At 40.4% G+C, this 13653-nt stretch overlaps 1 protein-coding gene across 1 annotated transcript in view; it reads right to left on the bottom strand.

Moving 5' to 3' along the window:
• RFX3 (regulatory factor X3) overlaps positions 1-7532 on the bottom strand; it is a 384699-nt gene extending 377167 nt beyond the window's left edge. Inside the window, exon 1 of the mRNA XM_032427525.1 lies at positions 7447-7532. The gene's annotated coding sequence lies outside the window, so the exon portion shown is untranslated. The remainder of the gene's footprint in view (positions 1-7446) is intronic.
• Between the last annotated feature and the right edge of the window lie 6121 nt (positions 7533-13653).

Below are 13653 nucleotides of genomic sequence, written 5' to 3'. Positions count from 1 at the left end.
AAAGTTTGAGATGGTAAGAAAATAAGTTGTTATTTGTAATTAAACCACTTCAGAAAGTGCAGTAAGAGTACAACTTGGAAGCTAGTAGAGACAAAAAAAATTGGAATGTTACAAAGGGTAATCTAAATAGAACAGTTGAGATAAATCACCCAAAATAAGATTACAGATTTAACTCAAACATATCAGTAATTACATTGAACATAAAAGAACCAAATATTCAATTTGAAGAAGGGATGTGCAGATTGCATGTAAAACAAAAGAAAACTCAATTATACACTGTTTATAGAGATATATTTAAAATATAAGAATACAGGGGCACCTGGGTGGCTCAGTTGTTAAGCGTCTGCCTTCGGCTCAGGTCATGATCCCAGGGTCCTGGGATCAAGCCCTGCATCGGGCTCCCTGCTCGGCGGGAAGCCTGCTTCTCCCTCTCCCACTCCCCCTGCTTGTGTTCCCTCTCTCGTTGTGTCTCTCTCTGTCAAATAAATAAATGAAATCTATAAAAAATAAAAATAAAATAAAATACAAGAATACAGAAAGCTGGAGAGTGAAAGGAAACAGAAAAATCATTGAAACACTAACTCCAAGAAATCAACTGCAGTTATACTAATAGAGTAATCTCGAAGATAAAAAGCTTCAGCATAGTCTCTACAGAGAAATGGTATTTCTATTTAATGTTCTACTCACCATGAAGAAATAATTTAAAATTTGAATGTGCTTATTATAACATAGCCTAAAAATATATGAAACAATCACTGACCCAACTAAAACAAAAAATTGACAAAAATGAGAAAAATTTGGGGCACCTGGGTGGCTCAGTTGGTTAAGCGACTGCCTTCAGCTCAGGTCATGATCCTGGAGTCCCTGGATCGAGTCCCGCATCGGGCTCCCTGCTCAGCCGGGAGTCTGCTTCTCCCTCTGACCCTCTCATATGCTCTCTCTCTCTCTCATTCTCCCTCTCTCAAATAAAGAAAGAAAATCTTTTAAAAAAATGTGAAAAATTTAGTTCATCTCTCTCAGTAACTGATAGAACAAAGCAAAAAAAGAAGGAATATATGAGATTTAAACAATGTGATTAACAAAATTGACCTAACAGACACAACTTCAAAGTACACGTTCAAGATAAAAACAGCCATAAAATTCTCAGTAGAGAATATATTAAAGTGTATTTCCTAATACAATGAAACCATAGTAGATATGAATAAAAATAGGTAGAACATTCCCATAAGTTTGGAAATTAAGATATAGTCTTCTAAATAATTAATGGACAAAAGAAGCAATCACGATGGAGATTAAAAATAATTTGGGGGTGCCTGGGTGGCTCAGTCCTTAAGCGTCTGCCTTCGGCTCAGGTCATGATCCCAGGGTCCTGGGATGGAGCCCCGCATCGGGCTCCCTGCTCAGCGGGAAGCCTGCTTCTCCCTCCCCCACTCCCCCTGCTTGTGTTCCCTCTCTCACTGTGTCTCTCTCTGTCAAATAAATAGATAAAATCTTTAAAAAAAATTTGTACTGAGCACTGATGAAAATACAATATATCAAAACTTGTAGAAAGCAGCTAATGCAGTACTTAAGAGGAAATTTATAGCCTTCAATGAATATGTCAGAAAAGAAGGCTAAACCATCAGTGATAAGTGTCTTTATGAAGAAATTATTAAAGAAGAGCAAATTAAACCCATAGAAATTAGAAAGAAAGAGATCATAATGATTAGAGCAGAAGATAATAAAGAAAGAGAAACATTCAATACCGTCGAGCAATAAAGCTACAATTTGGCTTTTTGAACAAGTGATAAAAGAGATAAGACCCTGGAGGGATTGATCTAGACAGGAAGAGAGAAGGCACATTAGCCTTTGCCAGGAGTTAAAAAGGGGATATCGCCACTGGTTGGACAGACATCGCAAAGACTGTAAGAGAATGCTATGAGCCACTTTTCGGCAATACATTAAAGAATTTAGATGAAATGGAGAAATTCCTAGGCAAAGTTAACTTACCATTCAAGAAATAGCAGCTGTGAACCATCATATAAAATTGACTCACCAGTTAAAATCTTTCCCAGAAACAAAACTCTAGGTCTACCCAGATTGTTGGTATAGCAAGGCAAGAAAAGGAAAAAAAGGATTGGGAAAATAGTAGAAAAGCTGTTATTACTTAAAGAATATATAATTGTATATGCAGAAAAAACATAACTATAAATTATTCACATTCATAATTGAGTTTATAATTTTGCAGGCTAAAATTCAATACACAACAAATCAGTATTTTCTGTCTGTCATCAATAACAGAATGAAATATTTTATGGGTTCAGTTTTAAATGACATCAAAATACTATATATACAGGAAGACATCCAAATAAAAAATGTCTAAGGCCCTTCCTGAAAGGACTATAAAAACTTATTAAGAGACATTTAGGAAGACCTAATAAATGGAGAGGGACCGTATGAACATAGATTGGAAACTGAATGCTGTAAAAACTGTAATTCTTCCAAAGTTGATCTATAGATTCAGTGTATCTCAGTCAAAACCCCAAGAGTCTGTCCCCTCTGTCCTGCTCTGGGTCTACTTGTCTATCTTTATGCTGCTACCACACTCGCTATCAGGTGGGGCAAGTCCTCCCACCTTGTTCCGCATCTTCAAGAATATCTTAGCTATTTTTTAGGGGCGCCTGGGTGGCTCAGTCGGTTAAGCGTCTGCCTTTGGCTCAGGTCATGATCTTAGGGTCCTGGGACTGAGCCCCACTCTCTGCTCAGCAGGGAGCCTGCTTCTCCCTCTGACCCTCCCCCTGTTGTGTGCTCTCTCTCTCTCTCTCTCAAATAAATAAATAACATCTTCTTTTAGAAGGAATATCTTGGCTATTTTTAGCTTTTTGTATTTCAAAATAAAATTACCATCAGTTTATCCAATTTCATTAACCAAAGAAAGAGACCTACACACAAGTGGACACTAAAAGTATGACAGAGGCATCCCTGCAGGAAAGAGGGAAAGGATAGGCTTTTTGAAAAATGGAACTAGGACAATTAGATATTTAAATGGAAAAAAGAATGAAATTATACCCCGATGGCACAACATAACTAGATCAGTTATAAATGGATTATAGACTTAAATGTGAAAGGCAAGACAATAACGCTTATAGATGATAATACAGGAGAATATCTTCATGACTTCGCATTAGTGGGAACATTATGCACCTGCACCCAGGGTCTGTGCTGACACCAGTACAGTCTTTAGATGAATGGGAATTTGCTCAGTCTGCACTTAAACCCTTGCCAGCCCTCTGGGAGCAATATCCTGTCTGTAGCTATCACACGAGGATGCTTCCCTGCTGTGCTGAACCAGGGTCACTAAGACCGTAGGGGCCCCCTGACACCTGGTGAAATGGAAGGGAGTCCCGGAACCCTTATGTATGGGTAGAATTGGGCTTCTTGAAGTACTCTGGTCTGGGAATGTGAGAACCGGACATCAACTTGACAAAGAAACCATGCACGGTTGGAGGACAGACAATGGTTACTTCTTCCCACCCTTCCGCATCTTAGGTGTCAATTTTTTGTATGTGGGTTATTTGAGAGGGGGATGCTATGGATTTAAGAGAGGAAAATGAGGGCTCTGCCAAAGTGATAGTTTAAAAAAATTTCTTGGTGGCCTACTTACCCATAATTTGCTTGTTTTTATTATTATTTATTTATTTATTTATTTGAGAGAGAGAGAGAAAGCATGAGCAGGGGGGAGGGGGGGAGAGGGAGAAGCAGACCCCCGCTGAGCAGGGAGCCCAATGTGGGTCTCGATCCCAGCACCCTGAAATCATGACCTGAGCTGAAGGCAGATACTTAACCAACTGAGCCACTCAGGCGCCCCATAATTTGCTTGAGTTTTAAACAAGAAAACTTCAGCATGTAAGCAAAGTAAACAGGGCTTAGATATGGAATGCAAAGCGCATGGAAAAGTCAGGTGGATCCCAAAGAGTGTTACAGGTCAGGCAACTCTCCATCATCTTGAAAGAACTCACCATTAAAGATAAGCAGTATTAGACAGTATCTTATTGGAAAGGTACAGGAACATCATAAAGCACATCTCCCTTTACTCCTCCTCTATCCCGCACCCCTAACGTGACCTTTTCCACCATGTCTGAAATTCCACCTTGGAGGCATTTCTTTAGTTTAAGCTTGGATCCTTACTATAACGTGAAGAAAACCACAGTTACTGGCATTTTGGTATAAAAGACGTATTGTTGAGAATAGGTCTTGATGAGGGAAAGCAGGAAGCACTAACAGGAGTGGAGGAATGGTTTGCCATGGCGCAAAGGCAGAAAATCGAGAAGCAGAACTGGAAGAACAGGTGCCCCACGATAAGGGTGAGCCGGATGTGGTTCAGGTTTGGGGTTCAACAGGCAAATCTGGCTTAGAATTGTGGCGGCACCAGTGAGAACCTCATTTTTCTCAGCTGTAAAATAGGAATATATACACTACCTGCATTTGTTTAAGGATCGAAGGAGAAAGCTGCTTACAAAGCACCTGATGGACTGTTGGACCCAGAGTGAGAGCGCATCAAGTGTTAGCTCCCATATGGCCAAGGTTTCGCTTTTTTAAAAAACTTTTTTCCACCAAGACCAATCTCTTTCAGAGCCAATTTCTTTGTAATATCTCACATCAATCCATACATTTAAAAACTTTCATCAATCGACGGCTTTTGGATTATTTAGGAAAATATTCTTTAAAAAAAAGCAGAATGAGGGCGCCTGGGTGGCTCAGTTGGTTAAGCGACTGCCTTCGGCTCAGGTCATGATCCTGGAGTCCCTGGATCGAGTCCCGCATCAGGCTCCCTGCTCGGCAGGGAGTCTGCTTCTCCCTCTGACCCTCCCCACTCTCATGTGCTCTCTCTCATTCTCTCTCTCTCAAATAAATAAATAAAATCTTTAAAAAAAAAAAAAAAAGCAGAATGAGTCCTTTTTGTATTCTTCATCTCTTAATATTTTGGGGTACTATTTTTCAGAGGAACAATCAGAGATTGGAAGAAAATGAAAATATCATTTGCTTTCACTGTTTTTTCTACCTTCTAGTTGACAGTTTTCTTACACGTCTCTCCTAATGAAATGTATGGAAGCATTGATAAAGGTACATCATGATCTGAAATAATACGTGAATAGTTTGGATTTGACTCAAGGACAAGGATATTTAGATAAAAGTCTACCTTCCTTGGAAGCAGTGATACCGTCATTGAACAAGGCCAAGAGAGACTCTAACTTATTGAAAAGGAACATAGCATATTTCTTTCCCTTTTGAGCAGGAGCTTTTAAATTTTTCCTTTAAAACCTCAACCCACAATAAGAAATATATTTTACATTGTGACCTGATACACACATATGCATTGTGTGTGTGTGTGTGTGCGTGTGTTTATCGGTTTGAAATAAAAATTTTATGGAATACACCTTACCCTTACTATATTTTATATACTCAGAAATGTTCCATTCTACTCTAATCTTTCAAATGCTGTTTGAGACCATTACATTGATTTTATGTTTCACACTTCAAAAGCCACTGCTTCTGGGTTTTACTCATTTTGCTTTTTTGAGCGAAAAACCTCCTCGTGTTAGCTTTAAATGCATTTAATTTGGTTCCATTTCCATTCCTGGGATCTGTGTCTCCAAATATAAATATTAGCTAAGTTGGAAGAATATCAAGAAAAATTAGTTTGTGATTGGCTTGGTTAACTGACCTGCCATATAAGTAAATGCAATAAGGTAACTCTTACCCATCTTATATGTTTCCTGCCCATTCAACTTTTATGATTCTAATATTTCTTTCTTTTCTTATTTTCCCCAAAGACAAACTTTCAGTTGTTATTAGGCATAAGGAGATTATTGAAGATAAGGGAAGAGACTAACAATTAGTGAGCAATGACTCCGTGCAAGGTGCATTATTTCTTCTCATTCATCACTCAAGGTATTTTTTTTTTTGATGTTTAAAAAAGAAGCTTTTACTTTTTCATGAGAAAAATAATAGAAATATAATATTTATATTATATGTAATACATACATTTCCTTTCAAGCTATAAAAAAAGAGATTTCCAAAATGTCTCCTTTTGTTTACAAAGCTTTATAAAGGTACATTAAGGGTCGCCTGGGTGGCTCAGTCGGCTGAGCATCTGACTCTTGTTTTCGGCTCAGGTCATGATCTCAGGGTCATGAGACTGAGCCCCTTGTCGGGCTCTGTGCTGGGCATGGACTCTGCTTGGGATTCCCTCTCTCCCTCTCCCTCTGCCCTCCCCCCTGCTCATGCTCTCTCTCAAAAAAAAAAGTACATTAAGTATGATAATATATTTGTCCTTTGACTTAATATTTCAGTTTACCAGAAACAAAATATAATAGTACCCAAAGATAGGTAACCACATTAATCTTGCAGCAACTAGGTCATCGCTTCTTACTTATAAAGACACTGGGATTTAAACAAGTAAAGTAAGTTGCCCAAGGTCCAAAAGCTCAAAAAGCCAGCTCATGGTAAAACTAACCCACACACCCAGATTTTTACACCAAAATCGCTGCAATGTATTTCCTTTATGTCAACATTAAAACCACAAAAAAAAAAAAGACTTAAACCTTATGTTTTTAATCTGCTAACTCCAGTAAAACACACTTGTACCACTTCTCTTTGAATTGTTTTGTTGTTGTTGTTGTTAGACTCCGGTATTTGCCAATTATTATACGGAACATATGTTGAACCTTCCAACACGTCTATGTGTATACATACTCCCAGCATACCATTTATTCATTTAGAGCACTCTGGAGCTTATAACCTACTCCAGTAATTTTTCCCACAAGGATTCCATGTTTTCTATTGGCCTCACAAAGAAACTCAGGATTCTAATTTATCTTTACATTACAACATTTGCTTTTATTTTAACCCCCTCCACATTGAAAAGAAAATCAAAATAAAATGCTTTCCTTTGTAACCTTTAGTTCTAAGCAGAGCCCACTGGGGACTTTAAAATAATCACATTTAAAGCCGATTCTTGCATTGGTACACACTTTGCATGAAGTTAAATAAGCTTTGCCTGTTCTAGGAGGAAGTGAATTAAACAGCAGTGCATGTCACTTGCTTGAAGTGACAGGAATAACGAATAGATTGTATCCACTTCTCTACTCCTGTTAAAGCTACCTCTCTTTGCTGAGATGGTATTGAGATTCCAGGATACCTCTTAACATACAGGAGACAATGGATCTTAAGCTGAAGAGGGACCCCACACCTTTTTTTAAATTAACAGCTCCATGGAGATGTCATTTACATACCATCACCCCCGTACTGATTCTACCCATAACAAAATCTCTAACTCTGAACCTTGAAAGGAAAACAATCTAAACATAAATTTCAGGCTTTCCAGTTTACACTCAACCAGCCTCCCTTATAATTTCGCTCACTCCCTCTTCCCCATTTTTCTTCCCCACTGCCCCCATTACTTACTGCTCCGTACACAGTCGATTGACACAGCTCCCCCGGTATTTTCACACGGGAGTGTTCAAGGATTCCATACCAATTATGCTTTATTCCAAGTAGGAACAACCATAAAATAGCATCATTATCCTTGAAAACACAATCATCCCTGTGTTAGGGCAGGAGTACAATTACTCCTGATGCTTTCTCTTCAGAATTGCAGGCGGAATGGATTTGGAGGTGTAATTTTTCCCATCACCATTAACACTTACTATCAAGTTTTTCCCTCACACCATCTGAATGGCAGCATGGATGGTGCTGGACCCTGGTCCAGTGACTAAACAAAAGGCGAGATTGCCATCACCCACGTGAGCCTATTATGTCCCAGTGAGGATCGGCACGGTTAGTTTCTGAATAATGTCTGCGACAGCGATGTCTTTCTTAAATTTTGGTACTCCTTATGCCAACTCTCTAACTCTTCCAAGACTGTCAGATCTATACACATGGTTTTAGTGTCTGAAAGATCTTATGAAAACCCCGAAGAAGTTGCCCTTCAGCTGCATCGCGTTGTGAGTCTGCAGTATCCGGAGGTTATAGTGGGAGATGCCATAGGGCAGGATGTCCTGCTGGAGATTTGTGTTTCTTACTCTTATAGGGCAAGGCAGCATGCCAGGAAACCAGCTTTGGAACTCACATCCAGAGAGTAAGATGAGGAAGGCCTGGAATCACTTTAGTAGAGGCCAGGGCAGGGCAAGGCATCCTTTTTTGTGGAGGAAAGGGTAAAATGGGGTCCTGTGCACCTTGCAATTAGCCTTTGTCCCCAAAAGGAGGTTTAATCAGGCCAGGTATGTTTTCAGGTTAGAAAAGGGATGGTTATCTAAACTCTGAGGGTATAGGTTCCTGAAAGGCAAAGTATCAGTGGAACAGCGGAGTATTCATGAAGCAACCGACGGCGGAAAAAATGTAGGGAATTTTGACCAAGACCAAAATGGAAAGAGCTGTATTTCTTTTTCTTTTCTTTTCTCTTTTCTTTTCAGATTTTATTTATTTATTTGAGACAGAGAGCGAGCGAGCATCCTCGGGGGGAGGAGCAGAGAGAGAGGGACGAGCAGACTCCACACTGAGCAGGGAGCCCAACAAGGGGTTCCATCCCACAACCCTGAGATCATGACCTGAGCCAAAATCAAGAGCTGGAAGCTTAACAAACAGAGCCACCCCGGTGCCCCAGGAGCTGTATTTCTTAAGGGACCCCAGGGGCTGAACAGGAATCTGGACAATGAGGCAGCATCTCAGAACGAACTGCAATTTTATGTGGAACTGCAAAGGGGAAATTCACAGTAGCGATTCACAATAGCAACAGGGCGGCGGAAGCGCGAGACATGCCTAAGGTCTAGAAGTTATACTGACTGTTTTGGACTACATAAGGCTCAGGATTTTTTTTTTTTTTTGCGATAAATTTATGGAGACAGGATGTATTCATTTTCTATTGCTGCTATATCCAATTACACAAATTCAGTAGCTTAAAACAACACACATTGATTATCTTCCAGTTCTGAGGTTTAGAGTCCAAAATGGGTCTGACTGGGCTAAAATTAAGGTGTTTCAGAGCTGTCTCCCTTCTGGATGCTCCAGGTGAGAACCCATTTATTCACATCTCCCAGCATCTAGAAGCTGCCCACATTCCTTGGCTGGTGACTCCCTTACTCCTGAGAGTCAGACTGAGTCCTTCTCCCACTGATAACTCTTTGGTTCTCTTTGCTCTGCCCTCCTCCTGAACCTGTAAGGAACCCTGAGATTATATTGGGCTCCCTTCGGTAATTTCCTTATCATAAAGTCACGTGATTAGCTACTTTAATTCTATTTTCAACCTTAATTCCCCTTTGCCTTTAACCTAACATATTCGCATGTTCCAGGGATTAGGAGACAGACACTTGTGGGTAGGGGGGATCATGCTGCCTACCACACACAGGAACTCCAACAAGGACAGACTGAATGTCCTGGTAACACTGTAGGGGGTAAGGATCACAAGCAAGCAAGCTGAATGGACCCAACCCTGGTTCTCAATGCCGGCTGCATGTAAAATTGCGTGTGGAAGCATTACAAAACATGAACACCCATGTTACACACTCAAGTGTTCTAATTTAACAGGTGTGGGATGGGTTTCAGACATGGTAATGTTTGGATACATGGCTCCGGATAACCCAGGTAATTTTTAGACATAGGCAGGGTTGAGAACCACTGATTCAGGAAATAGGAGGTGCCATCCTAAGGGCGAGGATAGAGACCCAGATCATACATATTCTAGAATTCTGGGCTCTTTGACGATTTCCATCAGTTACTTCTATTATATATCAAGTCCCACCTCTTTAATTTACTTCAAACTATCAAATTTAATGTATTGGCTTTAAATATTCTTAGAAGTAAAGAAATCTTCCCCCTAGAAAATATATTATTTAAAATTGCATTTTATACATTTTAATGTACTTTCCCAATCTGTCTAAACTTGTTTTCCAAAAATACTTTTCACTGAAAAATTACATTCAAACGTCCATTGATAATAGTTTATTTCACAGTATATACCTAGCTCATGTGTAATCAAGAGTTAAACTCAATTTCATTTACCTTAATGAAATCTATTTTCCCGAGGCTTCGCTCTGTAGTACTTACTTCATAAACACTTCATGGTATTTCAATCGGTTTATGCTTTTTCTACTTTGTTACTTTTCTTATTTTATTTCATTCTTGCATATAAAAATTGTTGGTTGTTGCCATGGCAATTCTAATTGATTTCTTTCTGCTGTTTTTGTAGGCTTTTTAAAAGATTTGCACAATACATCACTCATATTGTTATTTTTATCTCTGTAAATTTGTAATGGCCTCTCCAAAAAAAAAAAAAAGGCTGTGTAACAAGAGCATCAGATGTTACTTTGCTCAGCGTTGAAGGCTGTGAAGAACAGCAGAAAACCGAGGAAGAAAAGCCCCTCTGGGAAGGGCAATGAAGAGGGTTACAGTTCAGAAGTAAAAGTGTAGGCCACACAAAAGACAGAGTTCAGGTACTTGAGGGAATGGCCAGGCAAGGGCGAGGGATGTGCTTTTGGAGAGAATTGAACTTGTCCATGTCACTCAGCTCTGGAAGGCCAGTAAAGATGGAGGGAGAGGTAACCAGGTGACAATGCTCCCATTTTCTTTGTTCATCTCCTGGTGGATCTGGAAACATTCTGGGTTATTGCTCCATGTGTGCACACACACACGCGCACACACACACACGTGCGCGGGGGCATGCCCTCCCAGAACGCAAGCATATCTATTGTCAGGAGCAGCTAACATTCTCATTTCAGTAATCCAGAGATGTCTTCTCTGACAGCATGCTGCTGTGTGTTGGGATTACTGCCTTCTTACAGGGAATGACCTACCATACCATTCGCAGCCCTAGAGATCATCAGAAAAAGTGAAGATTCTTGAGGATCTGGAATGAATTGGATTTGGTTTTAGGTTCACTATAGAACTCCAGGAAGTTTACGTATTTTTTTTTTTTTTTTACTTACACCACATTTTTTTTCAAAAGCTAATTATTGTGGGACACAAAAACAAAAAACAACAACAACAAAAACCCAAAAAACAAAAAAACAAAACCTGAACCAACCAAACAAAAAAACCAATACAATCAAATAATAAGAAAGTAAAGGTAATTTCGAATTATGCTGTACACCTGAAACTAATGTCATGGTTCTATGTCAATAAAAAAATGAAAGTAAAGTTAGAAGAGCATGGCCAACTGGGGTAAATTCAGGACACAGACAGGTACACTGTGAGGTCTGCATCATGGTTAAAGACCAATTGTGAGTCTGCCTCTGAGCTTCTTAGCGGCTAACAGCTAACGCAAAGAGGAAAGCGTGATCAGAATCAAGATTTAAAGTGCCTGCATGGGGAACACTGCTCAGGTGAACACAGTCTTTCCAAGGGTTGAGACAATGAGAAATTCCCCCAGAGGAGGGGATATTTTAATATAACGGACAGTCACCTCAATAATATCCCTGTAATGCGAAGCACCAAGTTTCACAAGAGCTACTTTCTCAAAGCTCCCATCAACTAAAGTCAAGGGCATGAGGCAGGGACACAGCTCAGAGAAAGCTACGGAAGGAGGGTTCTGAAAGCTAAACCTCCTACTCTCTCTTGGTCTTGGTGATCCAGGAAGTTAAGTTACTCGGTGTGGAGAGGACCATGTGGCCAGCCTTATCTGTTAGCGAGACGCTTTCTGCCCAATCCCATTGCAGGGTGGAACCAACCGATCTGACGAGATTGGATCCTACAAGCCATTTCAGATTCTTACTTGACAACAAAGAAACATCATCTCACCCCCCGTATACGAGGATGAGAAAAGGTCTCGGGGATAGTAAACATGATTCATCTCAGGAACCCGTTGTAAAAATTACATGACACAGGCCTATGTGAAATATGCAAAAGCTTCGGAAAATAAATGCCTCGCATAACCTACCATAAAACATTTAGATAAATTATTATGACCCTGTTCTTCTGGTACAAGCATAAATGTGTTTCCGATAAATGCATTTTATTATGTTTTGCTTCATGAGACCAGCCTATTATAAATTCAGGATGGTTAAAAGAAAAATTTAAGATCCTCTCTTCTTTTGGCAGTCAGAACAAGGTTTTTTAAAACAAAAACATATGTTTAAACTTAGCTCCACATGGGCCTGCTAGTTATTGATTGATTACTGACATGTGTTTGGGCTCTAGGGACCTCAGCCCGCTCTCTGCTTCTCAAGACCACGCGTCTCTCACACACACACATTAACACGCACTCCACACATTGGGAATCCAGACACTTAGCAGGTAACGGGGACCTCATATTCAGAGTAAACACCATCCTTGAAGAAAGAACAGCCGCATGCGGTACCTTACCCTGAGGGTCACCAGTGAATGATTCTTGCCAAATTCTGAATACCCCTTGAGCCTGTCTTGCTCATTGGCAAGTGGTTTTCCTCTGCATATTTCTCAGTTATGTGCACGACATGCTAAAAACAACACATTTCTTGAGTAGTTCTGCCCTAGGTAAGTGAAAGCAACATTCTGCTGGTGGGACAATCTTAGCCAATGACTGGGGGAATACAGCTTTGAAAACAATCTAGCCTGTTCCTCTTGGTGACCAGATCTTGGGTCTGATGGCCATGGTGATAGGCCTCACAGACCCCTAACTATGGGGAGCAAAACCGAGGGACACTCTGAAACCCACCGCCATATTGTGATTGGTGCCAAGGCCATGCTTCCCATGTTGCTCTCAGCCAGGGGCTCAGTGGGGCAGGGACATGAAGTCAGGCCCACACCTGGGAGACCCAGGGAACTTCTGATAGCTCCAGGACTCCTGACACCCTCACTGGGCGGGGGGGAGGGGGGGGTGATGTGTGTGTGTGCTTCTTTCCTATCTCTCTCCTCCACTCAGAGTCATACTTGCATCAGGTCTGAGAACCTCTAACTTCTCCAGCTCCTTCCCCACAGGCATTTCCCCTGAGGACACCTTTGCCTAGTTAAGCCTGTCTTGGCATCTTCCTCTTGGAGGACCAGGACTAACATGACATACTCTCTTTAGTTTCAAGGGTAGGTGATGTTACCCACACTTAAGGAAATGCATCTTCCCAGAGTCAAGGACTGTGGCTCAAAAGTAGATTTTTGCCTGGAAAGGTTGTATTACGTTTTGAGCATGATATTGCCATCTATAGATTTGGATCCTGAATTGAACCAGATTAAAATTCCTTATAATTGATGTTCCAAAACAAATCCCTAATTTATTCTCTTATGCAAAATGTCACAATGCTTCCTCTAACCCAAAAGTCATCAATCAATCCATTTTTCCCGAGAATGCTGAGCTTTTGTTCCCTCTCACATAAATCATACCTGTAGATTTCAACAATTGGAATGTGCCAATTAAAATATGTTCTGTGGCCTCAATCTCAGCCTTTCTCATGATTGACAATATTGGCAATATTCAGCCTTATATTGTTGCTTCAATGAGAGAGCCATGTAAGTACACATTTAAGATCACTTAAGGAAAGGCAGCTTTCTGGGGTTCTCTGAAGCAACAATCAAACCCTTCCCTCTCAGAATTTGGAACCAGAGTAGAGTCAGACAGAGACCAAAAGATCATCTTTTAATATTTGGTAGACGTTCTATCTAGACCACGGGTTGCCCTTCGAAACTCCTAGTGCAAACAGAAGACTGTGG

This window comes from Phoca vitulina, unplaced genomic scaffold (genome assembly GCF_004348235.1).
Source record: "Phoca vitulina isolate PV1807 unplaced genomic scaffold, GSC_HSeal_1.0 scaffold37, whole genome shotgun sequence".
NCBI lineage: Eukaryota > Metazoa > Chordata > Mammalia > Carnivora > Phocidae > Phoca > Phoca vitulina.
Note: the sequence above shows the minus strand (reverse complement) of the source record. Positions and strands in the feature narration are given on the sequence as shown.